We start from the raw sequence: 24,107 nt of genomic DNA on the forward strand, positions 1-24,107 counted from the left end.
GTGGTGGTGGTTAGGAGGAAGTGCAAAGACAGCGGCTCCTGGAGTGCGCGTTCTGCTGACACATCTGGCCTGCTGCTACCCTGCTGGGCTTTCCGGCCCTGCAGCCTTTGCGTGAACAGGTTACAGCTGTGGTCTGCTTAGGTCTAGGATTTCCTCTAGTCTGAATCATCAGGGTAGTTCTTTTCATCTGATTGGTTAGCCTTGACTTGAGATCAAAAGGCCGTAGAACAATCACACACAAAAGATTTTCATCCTCTTTGGTTTTCCTCAAAATATTCTTTAAACAATTTCTGGCTTATTTCCCGTCTTCTGAGGAAGAGGTGAGATTTTGTTGCCATAGTCTGACCTCCACAAATCTTGCCACCACTGCCACCCCCATCCTTGAGATCTAGAATTATGTTTTAGAAATGACAGTAGGTACAAGTTATAAAGATAACTCTGATTTTTTCCAGGATTTTATAGCTGAGTTTCTTGTTGCACTAATACAGAATATGGAACACAGTGGGAGGAAGGCTAACAAGACCAGAGACCCTTAGTCATTTGAGTACATGTTGGTCTATATCCATAGTTGTGTTTAGTTCTTTTTAACTAAAATATTTTAAGGTGATGATGGGTAGTTAAGTTATGTGTAGTGCTAGGCACAATATAAGCATTTGGTGGATATTAAAAAATTGAGTCTGTTATCTAGACTGTAGTAGGATTTAAGTGATCAGGCATTCCATTTCAGTGGCCTTTTTCCATTTTTTTAGTATCCGGTGTCTTGAGAAAGTTTGAAGTTCCTTGGTATTAACTTTGTAAGAATGCTTGTATGAAAAATAATTTAAATAAACAGACCCTGGGCAACAATTAAGAAGTTTCTCTTTTGCATTTGATGACTTCTGTGATGGCTTTCATAATATTATATATAATGCTAAATATTTACGTAAACCTGTCATTTGTGACACCTAGTATCTATCCTAGGAATTAGAGCTTCATGATACATGGTAAATGTAGGTAAGAACAGATATTTCAGACAGAGGAAAAAATTAGACTCATTGAAACATGAAGGTCATTTATAGTTTGTGGATATGAGGTTCTCTTTCTAACACTAAGCTGATAACATCAAGACAAGACACATCTTCGTACATGATTTTCCGAATACAGAGCAAACGTAAGAGCAGCTTCCTGAGTATCTCACCGGCTCTCAGTTGAAATACAAACCAGTTCTGACCGTCCTACTTCTGCTTCATTGTGGGCGTCAGCACCTCCCTTCCCTGTGAAAAGTCCTGATTTTTCTTAGCCGACTTGCATTTTTTTTTTCAATTTTCTTAAAAAAAAAAAAAATTTTTTTTTTGTTGTGGTTTGCTTGCTTTTTAATTTATTTTATTTGCATTTTATTTGCTGCACCATGGCATGCAAGATATTAGTTTCCCAAGTGAGGATTGAACATGTGCCCCCCTGAAGTGGGAGGGCAGATTTCTAACCCCTGGACCACCGAGGAATTCCCTTTTTCATTTTTTGTAGCATTTATCACTTTTTACATAACACTTGATTTTAAATTCTGCTGGAATTTGAACTTTGTGAGGGCAAGGATTTTTATTTACTAATGTACGTTAGTGAGTTTTGTTCCACTGTTGGTCAAAGGCTAACTTGTAACATAAACAATACGTAGTAGAGAGGTTAATAAAACTTGTCTTCCCCTTCTTTCACCCGCCGTCCCCCCTTCATCTTTTCACAGTTCTGTTGTGTGTTGCAGGATACATCTCATCTTAACAACCAGTTGAAAGCAAGCAAGCAAACAAAAATCCCAGAAAGCAAACTGCCATTTAACTTGGGTTCAGGGATGAACATGGACTTTAAATCACATTGCATCCTGGTCTCCTGAGGAGCATCAGGCTTTCATCTTAATTCGCATTTTCTTGGATGATTAATGTTTCACTGATGGAGAGAGTCCATTTATTGCATTCAGATCCTTTGCTGTTGATGGAGTTTTTAGTTGCTTTGATATTAGAGAAGTGGGAGAAGATAAGAAAATTGATATTTGTTTTAAATATTATTCTGTTTGTGGATAGTTTTATGAACTTGTTTTTCAAAAGATAATTGCAGTTTACTCCCCCTCCCTCAGATTTATATGTGAATTATGATTTAAGATTGTTAGAAAATGTAAAAACATCCTTTGCAGTAACTGTTTAATTCACATTATAGAAGTGATTTTTGGTGTTCAGGTGTCACTAACCATGTCAGAAAACTAAAATACAGTATCATTTTCTCTTAATTAAAAATATGCAAAATAACTCTCATTTCTCCTCACCCACTACTTGGTGAACATGAGCTAGTATTGGCGAAACTTATGGTCAAGATGTTTTCTTGCTCCATTGGCTCTGGCCAAGAGAGTTCATTTCCGGGACTACTTTGCTATTTCTATGCCTTCATTGTTCCTTCTTGTTTGACTTTTTTTTTTTAAATACTTCCCATTGCTGTTTTGTAATCTCATGGTAAGTCATAATAGTCATCAACAGGTTTGTTTTTTTTTTTAAAGTTAGAACCTAAGTTTTTAATCTTTCAATACTAGACTGTTCTTGCTCAGCATTCAAATGATCTTTTGATGAATTTGTGGGGGAGAAAGTGGTCTCCCCGTCCTATTCCTCTGCCATCTTAGGACCGCCCCTCTAGACTGTTCTTAACTTTAAATACTATTCTTTTGAACTCTATAAGCAGTTACAAGTAGCTGATATTTATTAGTATTCTTTCTTTGTGAAATCATAAACATCTTTAAGGGTTTAATAGGATTGATTGTTTTTAAATCATAGTGTTATTTTTTTTCCCTTATAGTAACCCAAGCTCTGTGTTCATACTTGGTGTAAAGCTATCCATCTCTGCAGAGTGTAGCCTTGTAGAATGACCCCATTCTGCAGATGAGGACACTGAAGATTTGCTCACAGTTGTTTTGGGTATGATGTGAAAGACTTGTGTTTTTAAGAAGCAAGGGTAGATATCTTGTGTCCTTTCCTTTCTGCCTCCACTGCCTTTTAGGTCTGAAGATGTCAGAGAAATACTGGAGTTTTAGTACTCTTCCTTTCTAATTGAATTTCATTACTATGTATAGTTCCATATAAGATAGGTTTGACTGCCTTGGAAAATTTCCTTCCTGTAGAATGGTTACATAATTTTAGTGGAGAATACTTGAATAATTTATTTTTGCTTGATCTGTTACTTTTTTATTACAAAGTATTTTAAAAATTTTGTTTAACCTACAAGTGTTATGTTCTGTCCTCAGTTGGTAGAGGTTTGGCTGGTCTTGGGCATTACTTCAGGGCCCAAAAGTGTTGCCTGTAGCCTTTTTTTTTGAGTAAAGTTTTAGTGTAAACAGAAATATAGTCATTCATTTCTGTATTGTCTGTGGCAGCTTTGCACTATAATAGCAGAGTTGAGTGGTTGTGATAGAGACTATGTGGCCTGCAAAACCAAAAATACTTACTTTCTGGCCATAGCGTCAGCCTCTATACCATTGCATGACAGCAACTGAAAAGTCAGATGGAGCTGCTGTATTCATATGGTCTCCACTGGTGCTGAATTGTAATTTGGATGGTGGGTAGGGAGGGGAGTACTGTTTTGTATTGAACTAAATATATTGAATTACAAAAGTTAGGTGCTTTTCTTTCTTTTCATGATCCTTCCATTGAGAGTGAGTGTGGAAGAGTATGTCTTTGTGTCCCTCTTCCTATGTCTGTGTGTCCAGAGTGGAATAGGCAGATAACGCAGTGTGTTTGCTGGTTTAAATGTTTTAAGTTTGGTGAAGTTGAAAGCAGCTTGGCAAACCAACATCAGATGAGAATTAGGCATTTTTTGGAATTATGAATATGTAATTTATAATATTTAAGAGTCGGACACGACTTAGCAACTGACTAAACCACCACCAATTTATAATATACTCAGAATGAATTATATTAAAAAGACAGGACAACCTTGAATTCTTAAAGAGGTGTATTTGTGACTGCCATTCTAATAGAAACATGGTAGTTGATGAGCAATTTGTTTTGGCTTACTGAAAACAAAACATTTGTTGGTCCTGTCTAGATTATACCAATTTTAAAAATTGGTATACAAAGTCAAGCAATGAGTTCTTAAGCTTTTCTGTATGTGAGGAAATAAATACTCTTTAAGACACAAGAGTGACTCTTCTGAATCTTTGTGACAGAAATGTAATATTTTAAATTTCTGAACCTAACATCTAATTAAATGTAAATATATTTTTTCTTTTTGTGTCTAGAGTACTTCAGAATGACAATTTTCATTTTAGTAATTATCTGCTGGCATGTTCTTAATTTTTAAAAAAGTTAAGCATTTTCCTTTCTATTACAAACTGAAAGTTAAAGACTTAGTTTTGGAGTGTGATTGAGAGGCTCTGCTTCACTGTGTATCCATTATCACTGTGTGTGGTCACATTGGTCAAGATAAATGTCATGTTCATGTGAACTTTTATCCACGATTACTCTCTTCTGTGTGTGCTTATATATAAAGCTCTTGTATCAGCTCACAGAAGGCAAAGCTGGACTCTACAGCCTATAGCACACAGCACAGCAGAGTATGAATGGACAGGTGCTGTCCTGCACAGAAGTTCACAGCCAAGCGGACAAGCGGGTGCTGACATTCAGGCCACGCTCAGCCAAGCCATTTCCCTGGTGTCGGGACTGTCTTCTTCTCAGAGGAAAGGCCTCCTTTTTACTTACATGTATTCTTTTAAATGATTTGAATTCTGTGCCAGGCACTCTTTAGCAGTTTGTAAATATTAAGGTACTCAACTCTCATTACAGTTTATATTACAGGTGATGAGGAAACTGAGGCACTGAGAGGTTAAGTACCTTGTCTTGGGCCGTCTGGCTGTAGTTTCAGAGCTGTGTGGTTCCATAGTTCAGGCTCGTAACCCTTGGTACTGTCATATGGCTTCTCTTTTTATCTAATTTGTCGTGCTGGAGTCTAATTTGTGCAAAGATGCCACAGAGGTTATTGGTGGTCCTGATAGGATACTTGAAGGCTGAGTTGGAAGGAATTCGGCAGGACACACTTGAAACACCTTATCATATTCCATTGTAGTAATTTCCATGTCGTGATAATCCACATTTTGTTTAAAAGGTATGAATGTACCTCCTTAAAACAGTAACTCCTGTTTTGTGATCTATGTCTTTTTTCCCTCTGAGATGTCCTCATTATTATTGTCCTTGCTTTTCTAATTCATTTTTGGGGAGAATTGAGTTTATCATTCATCTTTTGTTTATTTTGTTAATCTTAAAATCAAATTAATAAAACTTTTACTCAGTATGGTATGTTTCCCACTCTTGTTCTTAGAATGAGAGAAGGACTCATTCCGCAGTGCTGATATTATTGAAAGATGTGATCCCTCTGTGCCTGCCCCCTCCCCCTCCCTGCATAGAGGAATAATTTGGCTAGTAAAGTTCCCTACCCTGCCCTTTCCTGCCACCTAGTCCAGTGGTCCTCAGCGCCCATTGGAATCACCTGTAGGACCTTTTAAATTCAACAGATGTGCAGATTCTATCCTAGACCAATTAAATCCAAATGAAAGACCCTCTGTGTCACAAGTTAGAATCTGGAAAGGTATTTCTATGGACAGAGTTAATCCAAGACCCAACATTCCTGAAAAGCTGTTTCATTTCTGCTGGGAATGAATTGTTCAGCAGCATTGATTTTTGTGTTGTCTAGCTTAATTACCTATTCAGATTCTTTGGCATCTTGAATCAAATATTCACCCCGTGGGAAGAGTAAGAAATCTAATAAGATCTAGGAATTACGTCAGTTTTTTACTTCTCATTCTGTGTCACATACCTACTTGTGTGGTCTTAGGCAAATAGGGAAAGCTTAATTTTTTTTTCAGTCTTATTATTTCTTAGATCCTTATACTATTTTATTGTCTCTATTTACCTTTTACTTGTTTCTTCCCCTTAAACTATTTTTTAAAAAATGGTTTAGCTGCTATCAGCTCTTTTAAAGAAAACACTATCAAATCTGTCATATTTCTAAGGCATCTTAAGTTACAGTTGCACCATTAATTTAGTGACTTTTTTTTTTGAGGAAAAGAAATTAGTTACAGTTACATAATGTTGATGTACTCAGTTTTTAAAAAAGTAATGGGCAATAATACATTTTTGCATCACCCCTCTAGCATCGGAGCTTAAATTTGGTTCTGAGCCTTTTCTCATATTCAGATTCTCTATGTTGAAAGTTAGTGGACTGAAAGCTTTCAATGAGTGGATGTTAGTGCCTAAAAATAAACTTTACTTTTAGTAACACTTGGAACTGCCCAAACCAAACTTTAATTTAAAAATCTCTGTGGCTTAATATGGATCTGTTGTTTTTATTGTCTTTAAATGGATTGCTTACTTCCTGACAGGCAAATTTTGGGTCCCTTGATTTTTTTTGTTTTATGCCCAATAGTGGGTTTTTAAAAAATATAAACTTAATATAAAATTGAATGCATGTGATAACTGCCAGTGAAACTAACCTAACTGAAGTAATAGTTGAATGGCTAGATACCAGTGCATGTTTATATTTTTCTTTGCGTTTGTGGTCCTGCATATTTCTTATTTTTAGAAAACTTGGGATCATAATAAAATTCATTTCCCTTAAATCCTTAAATAACAAAGCGAAGTGGAAATCAGAGGCAGTGATGGGTGCATTGCGTTTGGCCTAACTGCTCTGCCTTTGGGCCTGATCTCAGGGTCCGTTTTCTTAAGATAATCCTCTATCACAGCTCCTTCCCCCTTTTCACTAACTTCCTCTTTTGGCTGCCCGGCTTATATCTGTGTGTCATTCCCTGAGAAATGAGAATAGGGTGAGGAGACTGAGGGACATAATGCTTTAGAGCTTTGATGAATGTATAGTGTGTTAGTTGAGATTGCCATGTTGAAGAAAGCAGCTAACAAAGTCATTTTGTGTGAAGTGGATCAGTGTAATTGAGAAGATTAAGTTGAACCTCTTTGATTTACAAATATATTCCTTTCTTAAATTTCTAGTTGGAGGTAATCACCATTATTTATTGTGCTTTCAGTCTTGTGCTAAGCAGTTTAATTTGAACTTTATCTGTGACTTTTCTCTTGTCCAGAAGTTCATTTAACAAAAATCTTTCTAAGAAGGTTGATTATGGTAGGATTGATATATTTTCCTCTTAATTCTTGAGATAATTTCCCTGCAGTCCTCCAAATTTAAAAAATTCATTTGTAACTTTTATTTCTTAAAGATACCAGCGACTTATTCTTGCCTTTGTTACTAGTTACTGGTTTCTAGATTAGATTATGTCACTGCTATGAATTATAAGCAAAAAAAAATTTTTTTTAACTTTTTTTAGGGAGAAGGTTCATAATCCATTAGCTTTTAAAAGATATTTTTAGATCAAAGAAATTTGCCTCTGGAGAGATTGCAGGGTAGTGTGTTTGAAGATCAGTCAAAATATACTGTTATGCTGTTTTTTATAGAATTTTTCATCTTAAAAAATACTGATTATGTATAGTGATGTCTGCTGAATTAGTAGTGTCTGTTCCTATACTGAAAGCTTATTCTAAGATTAATACTTCATTTATTTTAGGTAAAATGTTCTGAAATTTAGATTCTAAAACCACAGCTTTTTGTTTATAGACGAAATTAAAGCCTGCAAACATTTATTTCATCACAAGAAGTGAAGCACATGGGTTTAGTTTATGTAGTACACTAAGTAGTTGATACTTTTACAGATTTTATGATGTGGCTTATCATAGTTTTTTTTATTTTAATGGCAAAAGATCAACCTTTATTGGCTTTCTTAGAAGTGATACTAAAATTATTGGTATAGCCAGGCTCTCCTAAGTATTAAAAACAAAGCAAAACTCACTGTTGAATTCTTCCTTGCCATTGTGATTTGTGTTGTAATTCAGTTCGACTGTGTTTTATTTTCAAATATGTATGTACCTATTCCTGCATGTATAGATACTGTGTAACTTTATCATCATGTGTATCCCACAAACTGAATGTTCAAGGCATTGTTCTTAGTTCTGTGGTGGGATAGCAACATGAGGAGAGCAGGCCCTGGCCTGGGGAAGCCTGATAGGGGAGGCATGAGGAGAACATGAGGCAATTCAGAGTTGTGGTAAGGGAGACACGCATTTCTCTCAAGTAGTAAGTGAGTAATCCAGGGAGGAAGCTGATTGGGGCTGAAACTTGAAAGAAGAGATGGGCTAGGTTTGTGGGCAAAACCACAGTAGAGGGACGTTTCTGACAAAGTACCGGGCAGTGCCGAGGCAGCCAGAGTACCGAGCAGCGAGGGTGGGCTGCTGCGGTGAGAGCAGAGGAGGTTGAGCACGTGAGATTATAAAGGCAGGTGTTCAGGATACATAATAATGGTTTTGGTTTTTTTGGCCAATTGAATTGCTTTAGTACAGGTGGTTTTAATATATATTTATCCTATTGGATTATCTTAAGTCACATTTGTTGTTGTTCAGTTCCTCAGTCGTGTCCAACTCTTTAACCCATGGACTGCACCACACCAGGCTTCCCTATCCGTCACTGTCTCCTGGAGCTTGCTCAAACTCATGTCTATTGAGTCGATGGTGCCATCCAACCATCTCATCCTCTGTCACCCCCTTCTCCTCCTGCCTTCAATCTTTCCCAGCATCGGGTTCTTTTCCAGTGAGTTGGCTCTTCACATCAGATGGCCAAAGTATTGGAGCTTCAAGCATCAGTCCTTCCAATGAATATTCAGTGTTGATTTCCCTCAGGATTGACTGGGTTTATCTCCAAGAGACTCCGAAGAATCTTGGTCAACACCACAGTTTGAAAGCATCAATGAAAAGATGCTTGCTGCTCAGAAGGAAAGCTATGACAAACCTAGACAATTTATTAAAAAGCAGAGACATCACTTTGCCGACAAAGGCCCATATAGCCAAGCTATATAGTCATGTACAAATGTGAGAGTTGGACCATAAAGAAGACTGAACACTGGAGAATTGATGCTTTCAAAATGAATCAACCAGGAAAATATTAATGCAGAAACCAAAATATAGCCCTATGTATAATTTTTTAAAGTTTCTGGGAATTCCCTGGTGGTCCAGTGGTTAGGACTCTGTGGCTTCCACTGCAAGGGCCATAGGTTGGACCCCTGGTAGAAGAACTAAGATACCTGTTTTAATATACCATTTTCCATAGATTTATTTACCCTTCAACTCCTAGAATCAGATATTTAACCCCTTCAATATTAAATCACTCTTGTGGGCTTTTCCCATGAGGAGCTGTCACTTGATAAAAGATAAATGAATGAACGAATGAAAAGAAGGGAAGAGAATATATATTCAAAGGAAACTGAGATTAGAGACCTCTGTGAGAGTGATGAGAGGACTCACCACAAGAAAATTAAAGAGGAGAGACCAGGGAGGGGGGAGTCAAGACTAGCAACAGGAATAACCTGATTTAGTATTTCCCAAAGGTACATGTTTGTAAGTTTGTGTGCGTTGGGTGTGTACACATCCTTGTAGTAAAAGCTCTCCATTGAAGTACAGTGCTCAGTTACTCCATATATGCTCACTTTAGATTTTAAAAATCAAATGTTTTTAATATTTGATACTGCGGTTCGCTTGGCTGTGGTGTCAGAGAGTCATGTGTAACACATGGTCCATGATGGTGTTCAGAGGGTCGGGAGTTCTGCAGAGCAGCAGTGGCACGCCCATTCACTCATTCCATTTCTGAAAACTGCCATGTAATTTGGGCTTATTACTGTAAGTTTCGTCTGCCTACGATGCGGGAGACCCGGGTTCAATCCCTGGGTCGGGAAGATTTCCTGGAGAAGGCAATGGCACCCCACTCCAGTACTCTTGCCTGGAAAATCCCATGGATGGAGGAGCCTGGTAGGCTACAGTCCATGGGGTCGCCAAGAATTGGACACGACAGAGCAACTTCACTCACTATAAGTTTACTTGTGTTTGATTATATAGGTTTGTGGATTATATTATTCAGTTTTAACCAAACCCCATAAAATAGACTAATAATGTGAAGATTCCTGCGAAGAAACAGAATATCAGAAACATGAACAAGAATAGGAAACAAGAAAATGGTAGGGCAGGCACTTTAACAGTTAGAATAAGCTTTCCACCTTCCCTGATGTAATCATTTTAGAAGGTGGATGAAAAAATTAGAGATTCTCAAGAAACACATTTGACATATAGTACTGCTTTCACTGTTAGTACTGATGAAGCTTACTGTTAAGGATCTAGAATGTTGTATGAAGGTCAGTAGCATATATTAGTTATTTATAAATAACTAGAATAAATGTGGAGAAGGCAATGGCAACCCAACCCAGTACTCTTCCCTGGAAAATCCCATGGGCGGAGGAGCCTGGTAGGCTGCAGTCCATGGGGTCGTTAGGAGTCAGACACGACTGAGTGACTTCGCTTTCACTTTTCACTTTCATGCACTGGAGAAGGAAATGGCAACCCACTCCAGTGTTCTTGCCTGGAGGATCCAAGGGACGGGGGAGCCTGGTGGGCTGGCGTCTGTGGGGTCGCACAGAATCAAACTTGACTGAAGTGACTTAGCAGAATAAATGTATGCCAGTCTACATAGCTTAGAGCTCGAAAATTCATGAAAACTTGTATAGTAAAATAATTGATGTCCATAATAAATAACCCTGAGGTAGACAGAACCTAGCAATAATCTAGTTTTTGTTTGGATTCAGTCACGATGTCTATAGAACATTTTCCCAATAGGTGTTAGTAAAGATCTACTGAGTAGCTCAGTGTTTTGTGCCAGAAAGCCTTGGGGCTCACTTACCTGTCTTGAAGCACAGGAAGCTGGTGAAATCTCATATGTCGATATAACGTCTATAATTTCACTTGTAAATGTGTGGTGTGTTTAATATTATTTTAATTCCTAGATCTTCTTACAGCTCAGCTGCTTGAAAGTTGTGTAATAGCACTGAGGTTATGTAGTGTGGCCTTGGTGATCAGCAGAGTGGGGGTTTCAGTCAATCGAAGTTAAGATCAGAGAGGAGCACATTTCAAGGGATTGCATTTTTTTCTGCGCATATTTGGTGTATTTGCCAGGTTATCTTTTTAGTGTTACTGACGTCACACTTTTTGGTGTATGAAGAAAATCGCTTGCACGCCTTCATGTGGCATCAGGTTGTACTCTGAAAGGTGCGCTCTGCTTGGCCATGGTGGGAGCTGCGCTGGTCGGCGTCCCACCCGAAAGCCGCCACTCTGAAAGGGTGTGTGAAAAACCACTGTGTATTTGCAGAAAATGGCCTTGAAAAGTAATGTGCTGTGCCCCAGCAATTGAGAAGACTGGGTAAACTCTGTAGAATAGAAAGTCTGAAGAGAGTTCCAGTTTAGTACATTTTGATTGAAATTGCTTCAAAGCCAGTCGTATTTTCTCTCAGTCATTAAACAGAATATGTAACATATAAGTTTATACTGTTTTTCATGGCTCATGATGGTAGATTATGAACCTGCCATACTGGGCCCAGTAGTGGTAATATTTGCGTGAGTTGAGTTGAATGGCGGTGAGTGCCTCCTTTACGCAAATTCATCTCTTGAGCCTCATTTTGTTCATGTGTCAACTTTTTAGAAATATTGTAATGATTCAGTGCCTCTGTGTACTACATGCTCAAAAGTTGCTGCTGTTTATGACAACAGTTGCTTAGGGAGAGACAGATACTCTCTGGTGGGGGCCTTAAAGACATAGAGATAGTATTTCCTTCCTGTAAAATTTGGAATGAGAAATCTTTTCAGCAGAATGTGTTTTAGGATGCGCTGAATATTTTACTTTCGTTTTTCCTCAGCATCAGCAACAGCAACTTGTGATTGGCGGTACCAGATACTGAGTTGTACATCCCCACATCAATGCACTGCCAATGGTAAGAATTTCTCCTTTTTCTTTTGTCAGAGATTGTCTTAATTGCTCTTTTTATTATTCTCTTATTTTTAAGAACCTCTTAAAAAATTTTAAGTTTTCCACAATTTGACAAAATTCATATGTTCCCAAACTGAAGAACTGTTTTTAAAAATATGTAATTCAAGGTACTTAGAAAATAATGGTTGATTATTCATTTACGTTTTAAGGCAGAACACTTGATCTGAAGATTTCCATTGTCTTTGCTGTGGCTATCAGAACGGAGAGTACTAAACTCAGGCTACAGTGGCAGTAATAGCTCTTGTGTTTCTGTCCATCATCTTCCTGAAATAGTCATATCGCATTTCTCATAATATTTATAGTTAATGGGCAGTTAAATGGCTAAAATTCTACCTGTCTTTAGTAAGTGGACAATTATTAGGAGAACCATTCTTTATTTATTTAACAAGATTGTTTAGAATCTCTTTGTGAAATGAAGATCTGTCCACTGTGTGATACAGCAAAAGACTACTAGACTGTGGGACTTGGGATTTGCTCTCTGCTGCATATGTCTTGTGTGACTTTTCGGCAGAAGCACTCTTAAAAAATTAGGCGATAGCACTGGACTAAATTTCTAACGTTCATTCTAGCTAGGCTAAGTGGTCTCATCACTGTTACCTAGAAATCAGAGTGATTTTTACCTTACAAAAAGTAATTCCTAACATAAGTGGTATGGCTCTGTATTTGGGGGATCAGGAAATAGATGAATTATGAATTTTTATTTATTTTCTTAAGAATTAATGTCTTACAACAGTGTTTTCTATAGTGCATTATCAAAACTTTGAATTATTTTTAATCAAATTTTGATTTTAAATATTAAATTGGGGAGCTATAGAAACTGAATAAGTTTTATGGAACTTGGTGGGAAATTATAGATGCATCTGTCTGAAATAAAAAGTACTAAAAATTAACTAGAACCAGAATGAGCGAGAGCGATATGAAAGTTCTCTGTAAAAATATTTCTAGGAAATGATTCATTTTCAAGATGGACTTGTCAGTGTGTTTGATTTCCTCTGCCTAAACTATCTTCTATATTCTTACTGCTGATGAGAAAATACCTCTCCCTATCTCCAATCTCCCATTCTCCTTCCCCTCAGTAGGTAATGGGGAATGTTGGGAAAAAAGGATTTTTGTTCTGTCTCTACCTAGCATGAAGGATGACATGGTCCTTCATTCATATATGAAATATTTAAGGGTTCTTTATGGTACTTGGGTGATTCATAAACCATCATTAAATCTGCTGTTTCCTCTGGAGCACTACAGTTTCTCACATAAGCAGCTCATCAAGCATTTTGAGTAACTAACTGTTTTGTTTGAAGTTCACTTTTGAAACCTGTGGGTTTTTCTTGGTTGTTGGAGTCTTAGCTACTTGTGGCGTGTCTCCCCCAAGAAATAAGGTACACAGACCTGTTGGATGTCTGAGAGCCAATTGTGATGCTCCTGGTTCTCTCTTCTAAGTGCCTACCTTCAAGTGACTTTGTAATGTACCTCTCACATAGCCTGTGTGTTGTTTTGTTTGGGAAACAGCTTGTAGACTGTACTTTAAATTCAGTTACCTCAAGCACATTTGCCAATTTTTTGAAAAATCCTTGAAGTCATTTTTAAGTCATTTTTATGTATGGCTTATGCTTTACCTCTTTTTATCCTTCTAATACGGTTGTCTTGATTGCATCCTTATGCCTTTCTTTCCTTTGATTAAAAAATAAATAAATCAGTAGTTAGATGTAAAAGATTAATCTAATTCAGGTTTTTCTGCATTATTTGGAAATGGGGGTGAGGTGACAGAAGCCGTACATAGTGAAGCATAAGCTCTAAGTAGGAGAAGGCAATGGCACCCCCCCTCCAGTACTCTTGCCTAGAAAATCCCACGGACAGAGAAACCTGGAAGGCTGCAGTCCATAGGGTCGCTGAGGGTTGGACACGACTGAGTGACTTCACATTCACTTCCATGCATTGGAGAAGGAAATGGCAACCCATTCCAGTGTTCTTGCCTAGAGAATCCCAGGGAGGGGGGAGCCTAGTGGGCTGCCGTCTCTGGGGTCGCACAGAGTCGGGCACAACTGAAGCGACTTAGCAGCAGCAGCAGCAGCAGCAGCAGCAGCCAAATGTAATATATGATTTTGTTGTCAATGTGTAAAAGTTCAAATTAAAAGGATATATGGTGATATTAAGAAATTAATGTCATCACCTTCAGTTCAGTTCAGTTCAGTCGCGTCCGACTCTTTGCGACCCCATGAATAGCTGCACGTCAGGCCTCCCTGTCCATCACCAACTCCCAGAGTTCACTCAGACTCACGTCCATCGAGTCAGTGATGCCATCCAGCCATCTCATCCTCTGTCGTCCCCTTCTCCTTCTGCCCCCAATCCCTCCCAGCATCAGTCTTTTCCAAGGAGTCAACTCTTCGCATGAGGTGGCCAGAGTACTGGAGTTTCAGCTTTAGCATCATTCCTTTCAAAGAAATCCCAGGGCTGATCTCCTTCAGAATGGACTGGTTGGATCTCCTTGCAGTCCAAGGGACTCTCAAGAGTCATCACCTTACACTACCCCAAAACCAAATAAACCAACCCCCTAACCCTCACAACAGCCAAAAACTGTCATAGGAAAGAAAGTAACAAGTACAGCAAGAATGCAAGGAGATCAAACCAGTCAATCCTAAAGGAAATCAGTCCTGAATATTCATTAGAAGGACTGATGCTGAAGCTGAAGCGCTTAATGTTTTGGCCACCTGACGCGAAGAGCTGACTCATTAGAAAAGACCCTGATGCTGGGAGGGATTGGGGGCAGGAGCAGAAGGGGATGACAGAGGATGAGATGGCTGGATGGCATCACTGACTTGAGGAACATGAGTTGGAGCAAGTTCTGGGAGCTGGTGATGGACAGGGAATCCTGGCGTGCTGCAGTCCATGGAATCGCAAAGTGTTGGACATGACTGAGTGACTGAACTGAGGGTGACAGAACATATTGTAGGGGGTACTAAGGAATTTAAGGAGAGGCATATAATATTGATTCGTCTCTGTTTGTGACCATTGATGGTCATTACCTAGATCATCTCTCATTATTTATTATCAGTAATATTTCTATAAAAAGAAACTTCCCTCATTAGGTATTTGGTTACTCTGTGGCACAGTTTGCATAGAAACGGCATACCAAATTCTTGATTCTTCCCTTTATTTACCAGTTTTCTATATCTAGCTCTGTTCTTACTTTGTACATAAGTTTATCTGCCTGTATTTAAAGTACTAAGTTGTTTCCTAGAATGCTGGGAAAAGTAGACCAGAAAAAACTTTTAAAAGAGTGTCTCTCTGAGCTTGTGAATTTAAATAATTTGATTTTTTACTGCATTGTAGTTTTTATCCTTTAGGATACTCAGATTGTCTTAGCCTAGGGAGCCTTTTTAAGTTGACTTCTGAGCGTTTTTGATGGGACTCTGGTCTCTGATAGCTTCCCTGCTTTGTTGCATGACAGGGTGTACCTGAGCTCATCTTCTCCGTGTCCGCCTTCAGTCCTTAACTCAGCTGTGTCTCCAGGAAGTCCAGTTCCTTTTAGTGAGAAGCAGTATGTAGAGCCACAGTTTTGTGCTGAGGGCATTTGTTGTATTCTGGATATCCATCGGGTGTGTCTGTGATGCATCTGATAAAAATTTTGGATTTTAATTTTTCAAGCTTAAATTCTTTGATTTCAATGTTTCCATCCTTTCTCACGCTGAATAATGTCTTTTTCTAATGGTATTTACATAAACTTGTTTCTTTTGTATATTTATATTACATTTTAGTATAATGCTATATATGTATTTAACATGAATAAAACATTAAACTATAAAATAAAGTGTGTAAGATATAAATATGTAAATACAAAAATATTGTACATAGTATAATTTTTATATTTATAAATATATGTTTATATATTTAAACCATTACCACCAATATGATTACTGAAAACTGCAGTTTTAATTTTTTTTTCTTTTGCCCATGCCCCACTGGGGTTTACATTCAAAGTAAATCCACTTATATGATTTTTCTACTAACTTGGTCAGAGTCAGGTCTGTTTGTTTCATTTTATTTTTAATTCTTAGGGTTTGAAAATACTGATTTAATCTTGCTTATAATTTTATGTAAAACACTGATATTACTTCAAAATGAAATATGTACTTAGTTTCTTCTCCTTATAGGTAACCAAGTTTAGCTTAGGTTGCTGTTTTTAAAAATATAAATAAACGTGTGAGTCTGTGTATGTGAGAGTGTATGTGGGTCTGTAGACACACACACACATATATGTACATGTTTTGTTTTGTATGTACAAGCAGAAGACGAGCTCAGTAACACCCTGTCATGTCACAAAACAGGGAAACTATCAGAGAGCAGAGTCCTATCAAAAACGCTCAGAAGTCAACTTAAATGTTTTGTATAGTTTTGTATAGAAGTCAGCAGAACGTTTTGGAGACCACCTTATAGTAGTGTATAGAGTTAGTTCTCTGTTTTTATAATAGCTGAGTAGAAGTTCATTACCTAGATGTAGCTTAGCTGTCTCATGAATGAGAGTTTTAGGTATGAGCATAAATGTTCATGTAATTTTGAGGCAGCTTGCCAAATTCTTTTCCTTAGGCTTTATGCCATTCTCTCTTTTTTTCCAGTAATGTGTGAGGGTGCCTGTTTTCCCACTTGTAAACAGTATATAGTCAGAACCTTTTGGATGTATACATATTTTATCTCATAGTTGAAAAATGGTGTCTCAATTTAGTTCTCATTTGCATCTCTCATGCTTTAGAGCAGTTTGTACGTTTTTTCCTTTGAACTCTTCCAAAGATAAATTCTCATTTTCAATAAAAGACTATCCATTTTGTCGACCAGTCCCTTTGGGCCTTCTCTTTTCTCCTTTTTTCTAATTCTCCAGTCATCCCACAGCTTCTAAAACTTAATTTGATTTAACAAGATTTTCCTATTAAGAATCGAACCTCACTGACCAGTTGTCAGGTTTGATTTCTGTAGAATCAGACCCTTGATTATAACCATTTTATGTGAAAGCTGAACCTGGAAAGTTCTTGTGAGGAAATAAGGAAGATAAGGAGACCAGAATAGGATACAGGTTAATGTTTTAGGCAATTGGGACCATTTCTTTTTGGGACCTTTGGAAGCCAGTGTAGAACATGCCCCTTAGTTCTTCCACTCAATAGTCAGGAAAGGGGCAATTTGTCCAGCAACTCCATTCCTTATTGGTGGAGTTATGCTTTGGAAAGGTCAAGGCATCAGCTGCTTAGTACTCTCCCCTGACCTCACTGTGGCCAGATGACTTTCAGGTGTTTGCAGTAAGAATGTGCCTACTTGCTCAGGAAAACAGTGATCGGGGCTTGTGGCCTGGGCACTGCCAGTGCCCACTCACTGTTGTGTCAGTGGATATTCTAGTCTGCCTGCAACTGCGTTTCTCAGTGTGAGTTATTACTCTCATTCGTAAATTGCCCTACTGTATTCTGTTAACATCTCTTCTCCTAGAACTTGATTATCTTAAGAGAATTGATAAAAGTAAACCATGACTTGTTCAACTGAGGAGAAGACCCCAGAGTTGTAACCCTTTTGAGAGGTAACTCTCCAAGAGCAGTGTGGTACGTACGTATTGAGGAGCTAACGATCTGTTCCTTTTTATTCTCCACTTTCCCAGAATATCATCTATGAAATAATTTGTTCTGTTCACTGTAGAAAAGTTCATTATTATTTTCATCTACTATCATGATTTTGAAGTGGTATTACTAAATGTGAAGAATAAATGGTACTGCCATATAGACAGGATTGTGTGTAGTATTCATTTTATTTTGGTGGAGAATTTATGTCCCTGAAGAACTAATTTTCAAATCAATTCTAAGAGAGTTACAGTGAAAAACTCTCTTAGTTTTGTGGATTTTTTTTTCCCTCCCCCTTTGAATGGATGGAACTGAAAATAATAGCTACAGGCTGAATTTCTTTCAGAAGTGTCTGTGCTTTTGCATATGTCTGAGCAGGTATCCCTTTGAAAAATGTATGGTTTATTTTCTGTAAAAGCAAAATAAATGGTAAACTCAGAAAAGCATAGCACATGCACATTGGAATTGTGTTTTTTTAATAAGATTCTTTTTGATATGGACCATCTTAAAACTCTTTATTGAATTTGTTATACTTTTGTTATACTATTCTGTTTTGTATTTGGGGTTTTTGACCGGAAGGTATGTGGGGTCTTATCTCCCTGACCAGGGATGCACCCCCTGCATTGGAAGGCAAAATCTTAACCACTGGACCACCAGGGAAGTCCCTGGAGTTGGGTTTAACCTCATCTTTACCATTAGATGTTTGTTGTGTGACGTGAGGCTGATATGACTGACCAAAATGAAACCTGAGTGATTGTGGTATCACTCCGAAGGCAAAGAAAGTGTAGATTCTTACATGGATTTAATCCTTGTATTAAATGTAATAGTTGACTTGTTATGGTGGAATAGTTAAACTTGTTATGGTGAATAGTGGTATGGGTAATAATTAACTTGTTATGGTGAGTAGCAGTTTAAAAGTTGATCTTCATTTGTCATATAATCTTGGCCTCTGTTCTACAATTTCTTAGTATGAGGCACCATGCAACCAAAAATAAAATATGGCTCTTTATGTCTCAGGGAGCCCCAAATAAAGTTTTTCCAACTTCTCACACTGACTGTACTATGTTAGATCCAATCCTAACAGGATCAGACACATTTAGGATTGCGCCGTGCTGTGCTTTGCTTACTCAGTCTTGTCTGACTTTTTGTGACCCTTTGGACAGTAGCCCACTAGGCTCCTCTGTCTATGGATTCTCCGGGCAAGAATATGGGAGTGGACTGCCAATTTCTTCTCCCAGAGATCTTCCCTATCCAGAGATCAAACCTGCATCTCCTGATTAGAATTAGGCTCCTGGTCTAATACTAGCAATATAGCCAAATTTGAAACTACAAACCATATTTTATAGATGTATTAAAGTCATTTGGAACCTTCTTTTCCTTGCTTTCTTTCATCAATCCATCCACCTTTCTAGGAGATAATACTGCTTTTTAAAAACATTTGCGTTTTAGTTTTTTGTTCCAAAGAAAAACTAACATACTGAAGTTTGAGAGGTAAAAGACAGAAACTACCGAATTTAACAGATACTGTTTGTTTTCTTCTCACGTTCTGTCCTTTTCTGCAAGCTAGTTAATTTCAGTCATATCTTTTGATTTTTCTCCCGATTCTTTTAAACGGAATTTCTTCACAATGTCTAATTTTTTGTCCTATGCTATGATTACTATTTCCTCCTGTCAGGAGGATCTGTTTTTTTTAAAAAGATGCTAGTGTTCTTATTTTTCTACCTACTTTCTCTATATAAAAGACCATCTCACTTGACATTCATTTCCAGTTAAATTTTAGTGGAATCATGTGAGTTCATTGTAATCTGATATTTTTAAAAAATGGCTCAATGTAGGGGTTTATAAGTTTACAACAAATCACAGAGATATATTTTAAATATGTAAGAGACACCAAGACATTTTGATTAGCTTACAGTTTTTTGACACACAAGAAAATGTAAATTAAAATCAGACCAACAATGGAACGATGAGTGAGTGTTCTGAAAGAGAGTAGATATTTAAATATCTGTGTAACTGTGAGTCTGTTACCATCTCTGTTTTATAGGTGAGGAAACCATTTTTCCTGTTCATAATGGCTTAGATAATAAATTTAAAGTCTGAAGTCTGAACCAAGTCTTTTCCCACAGTTTTTTCCTCTCTTTAGAGAACATGTCTGTATTTCTTTTCTGAGATGGAAATGATAAGGGACTGTGGCATGATGGAATTGGAGTGGAACTCTGGGTTCTCACAGAGATTGTGTGTTGCCTTTTATATTACATGAGGGACAGTTAAGGAATGAAATTGTTGTAGAGGCCTTTTAAAAAAATTATGTTTGCATTCACAAATTTTCTTAAGCTTTCTGTTATTTTCTGGCTTCACTTGTGGCTCAGCTGGTAAAGAATCTGCCTGCAATGCTGGAGACCTGGGTTCAGTCCTTGGGTTAGGAAGATCCCCTGGAGAAGGGACAGGCTACCCACCCCAGTATTCTGGCCTGGAGAATTCCTAGGACTGTACAGTCCCTGGCGTCGCAAAGAGTCAGACAGGACTGAGCGACTTTCGCTTGTTTCTGGCAGACAGGGCAAATTGTTGTTTTCATTGGAAGGGGGTTTTTGACATTTTGTCTGAAATTTCAGAAGCCAAGTATCACAGTGAAACATCTGAATTGAATATTGTGTACTTTTTAAACACATTTTGTGTTTCCTTCACCAGTCTTTTAATTCATTTGATGGAGGAATGTTTTTGTTTCATAAAGTCTTTTAATGTATTCCTTGTACACTTTCTCCCCTCAGTTGCAAGTAGGATAGAATCGGCAGTGGTTTTTTCATAGAAATAAATAGTTAATTCATTTATCTTGAAATGATCCATAAGTCATTTGTCTCCTTTTTTCCTCCTTTTATTGAAGTTTCTACCTGTAGTAGGGATGGAAATTTATTTCAAAACCAGGCTTTCTCTGATTTGTCCTTCTGCATGTAACAGAACAGGTCCCGTAACCATCAGTGGGATACTCTGTGTGTGTGTGGGGGATATTCTGTGTGTGGGATATTCTGTGTGTGTGTGGGGGGGGGGGCACTAGTGATGTGTAACTGTTGAGCACTTGAGAAAATGACTAGTTGTAGTTCACATACGCTGTAAATACGAAATGTGCGCTGGGTCTTGAAGAGTTGTTTTTTTTGCTTTTTAAGTGAAATCTTAGTTTTGCTTGAATTTCAAGAGATGATTTTGTTTGGATATATTGGATTAAATAAAAATAGACTATTAGAGTCAATTGCCACCTTAAAGACTTTTTTTTTTTTTTTTGAGTCTACTAGAAACTGACACACCTTTGGTTAGCATTGTGTGTCTGTTGACAGTGTTCTATACCTTGCTGATCACAGCTACCTGATTTAAAGGTTCTCCTTGTCTGCCAGAAACAAGTAATTAGAGAAACTTGAGGGCCTCTGCGAGCCTGGCGCCAGAAGAGGTGCAGAGGCTGCTATCTGCAGCCGTGTGCCGTCACAGCACCCAAAGCGCCTTCCTCTGGGGCCGCGGCTGGGCGCTGCACACCCTCCCAGCTCTGCTGTCGCTGCGGAAATTCTCAGAAATGAATGGATAACAGAAAGCGGTGTTGGAACAGTAGGAAAGAGCAATTTTGCATGGGAAGCTTTTGGGAGATATTGTTTCCTGTAATCTACCTGAAGTTGGGGCAAACTTGAACAGACAAGAAGTCTGGTGCTTTGGACAGTGTGAAAGCTGCTAGTGAACTCTATTCTCCTCTGTCAGGAAAAGTAACTGAAGTTAATAAAGCTCCAGCAGAAAATCCAGGACTTGTCAACAAATCTTATTATGAGGGTGGTTAGCTAATCAGTAACCCTTCAGAACTAGATGAGGGAGTGAAGAAGCATATGAGAAATACATACAGTCTATTGAGGAGTGAAAATGGAACGCCTAAGTAAACTAGTTTGAAACAACTTAAAAAAAAATTTTAGATCTGGGAAAACTGGAATGACCCTCAGAAAGTTCCTAAAATTAGATCATGGGTCTACATTACAAAGCTTAAGTTGTCATTATTCACTTGTACAATGAGGACCTAAATGTTAGAGAAGGGATGCTAATCACTTAGTTTTGGTAGAGCCTATAACTTGAACCAAATCCCCTCATTTGTAGTTGAGTTTTCTTTTAATGTGTCATACAGATTTTATAGAATTTGAATATTCTTCAGAGGTGAATCATGAGTGCTTTCACAGGACCTCAAGAGGAGATAGAAAAATTGTCTTTATCAGTTTCCCTGGTGGCTCCGAATCCACCTGCCAATGCAGGAGACTCGAGTTGGATCCCTGGGTCAGGAACGCCTGGAGAAGGAAATGGCAACCCACTCCAGTATTCTTGCCTGGAGAATCCCATAGACAAGAGGAGCATGGTGGGCTACAGGCCATGGGGTCACAAGGAGTTGGGCACAAATGAGCGACTGACACTTTGAAAGCATCTTTACTACAGATTTCTAGGTTTTTTCCCCCTCCACTACAGTTAAGAGCTAAAGATACAGACTGTCAGGAGAATTTTCTTTTATTAAAATTAGATTTTTATTCTCATCTATTTATGTTATTCTCTTATTCAGTATTTGCTCTCTTCTGTGTACACTTACTTCCTTGTCAAATCACTTTTCCCTTGATTTTTCAGTTATAAATTTTTCATTTGGTTCTTTTTATATTTTCTACTTATGAGTTTTTACCATCATTTCAAGTGCCTACCCTTACTTTGTGGAGAATGGACTATTAAAATAGCTACCTTATCTTTGATAATTCTCACGTCTAGATCATCTTGAGATTGACATCTGTTACTGCCTTTTTCTTTGAGAATTAGATTTTCTTGATTCTTTGTACGTGCTCAGACAGTAAGGCACCTGTCTACAATGCGGGAGACCCAGGTTCGATCCCTGGGTTAGGAAGATCCCCTGGAGAAGGAAATGGTTATCCACTCCAGTACTATTGCCTGGAAAATCCCACAGACAGAGGAGCCTGGTAGGCTACAGTCCGTGGAGTCCCAGAGTCAGACACAACTGAGCGATTTCACTTTCTTTCAGGAGATTATTATTATTCTCTTTGAAACCAGACAGGTCCAGACTGAACTTTCTGTGTCATGGACAATGGTTCCACTGTGAGTTCAGTATTCAAAGCCTTTATTCTGCTGCTTTGTATCTCCTCATGTGCACACCTCAGGCTTAGTGTGGGACCCTGACAATAGCTCCTATCTTCAGTTCTCAAAACTTTTGCCTATTTGAGTATGTTTTGCATATACGTCTTGGGATGAACTTGGGACTTGTGTTGGTTCATATACAGAATTACAGGATCCAGCTCCCAGAGGCCTCTCTTTCTGATTTAGTTGAGCTCCTTTGGTTCAAAGGGACTGGCTCAGTTGGAGTCTTGAGAGAGATAAACGTGGGAAAGGGGGTTACGTCGATTGCAGTTTTGAATATGTGTGCTTTTAAGAATAGTAGGGGGTTAGAATCACCAAAAATGGAGTAGTGGCTCCTGTCGGGCAAATCGTCCCGCGAGTAGTGACAGCCATCTCTGGACAACATATGACAAAAAGTATGAGGACATTGTAGAGCAAACAAATGGAAATAGAAGCTGGTTTGAGTGGCCTGAGGTGAGCTTCCCAAGTTGATGGTGTTCTGCCTGAGAGCAGGCTCCTCTTGGGTGGTTTGCAGTTTTAAACTGGCTTGAGGAATCAGATAGTTGAGAATTACCACAGCAGCTCAGAGTAGTGGAGCCGAGCCGGAGGAAGAGGGAGGGAGTCCAAGAAAGGAAAGAACCTCAGAGGTCGAGTACCAAATTCTGGGTATAAACTCTGTCAAATACTGGGGCCGACCCCGAAACTTGGAAACAGTTCGGGTATCAGCAAGAGAATAGGTAAACTGTGGTTTATTTGTATCACAGAGTATTACTAACAGTTGAAGGAGAAAACTATTGGTACCTGAAGCAATTTGTACTAAACTCTGAAACATGCTGAGTGAACGTAGTCTTGTGTGAAACAGGACATAATGTATGATTCCTTATACAGTGTACTAAAAACAGGCAAATATCTGTTGTGTATTGGGGCTGGGGTGGGACGAAGATAATTATTGTTGGGGAATAAATGATTGACAAGGCTTAGAAATGGAAGCATGGCTGCTGGGGACAAGAATTAAGTAAGAAAAGGCACGTGGGAACTTTCTAGGGTGAGGGTAGTGTCCTGTTAGGGATTTGAGTTACTTGAGTTTGTGCATTCGTCAAAATTCATTGAATAGTGCACCCGTACATATCTATTGTAGTTTGCGTGAATTTTTTCTTTACAAGAAAAATTGTACTAAATTCTTTATTATAGTTAATGATAGGCAGTTTGAAGTATATATGGGTATATGTGAGGGAAGTTTACAGATAGCCGTAACTTTTTTTTGAAGTGCTTCAGAAATTAAGATTAGTTAATAGATGTGGGTAAAACAAATAGAAGAAAGCATTAATTTTAAAGTCTTAGTAATGGTTATGTGGATGTTCTTTGTACACTTCTTTGAGTTTTTCTGAAGGTTTGAAATTTTCATGAGATGCTATGAAAGATACTAGTAGGAAGTATATCTCTGCTGTTTGTTTTCGGTGG

At 38.2% G+C, this 24,107-nt stretch overlaps 1 protein-coding gene across 4 annotated transcripts in view; it reads left to right on the forward strand.

The window, feature by feature from the left end:
* Window positions 1–24,107, forward strand: part of TBL1XR1 (TBL1X/Y related 1) — a 176,771-nt gene that overhangs the window by 78,913 nt on the left and 73,751 nt on the right. For all 4 annotated transcript variants that reach the window (XM_069559600.1, XM_069559627.1, XM_069559618.1 and 1 more), the window contains exon 2: window positions 11,795–11,869. The gene's annotated coding sequence lies outside the window, so the exon portion shown is untranslated. The remainder of the gene's footprint in view (window positions 1–11,794; window positions 11,870–24,107) is intronic.

This window comes from Ovis canadensis, chromosome 1 (assembly GCF_042477335.2).
Source record: "Ovis canadensis isolate MfBH-ARS-UI-01 breed Bighorn chromosome 1, ARS-UI_OviCan_v2, whole genome shotgun sequence".
NCBI classification, from domain to species: domain Eukaryota; kingdom Metazoa; phylum Chordata; class Mammalia; order Artiodactyla; family Bovidae; genus Ovis; species Ovis canadensis.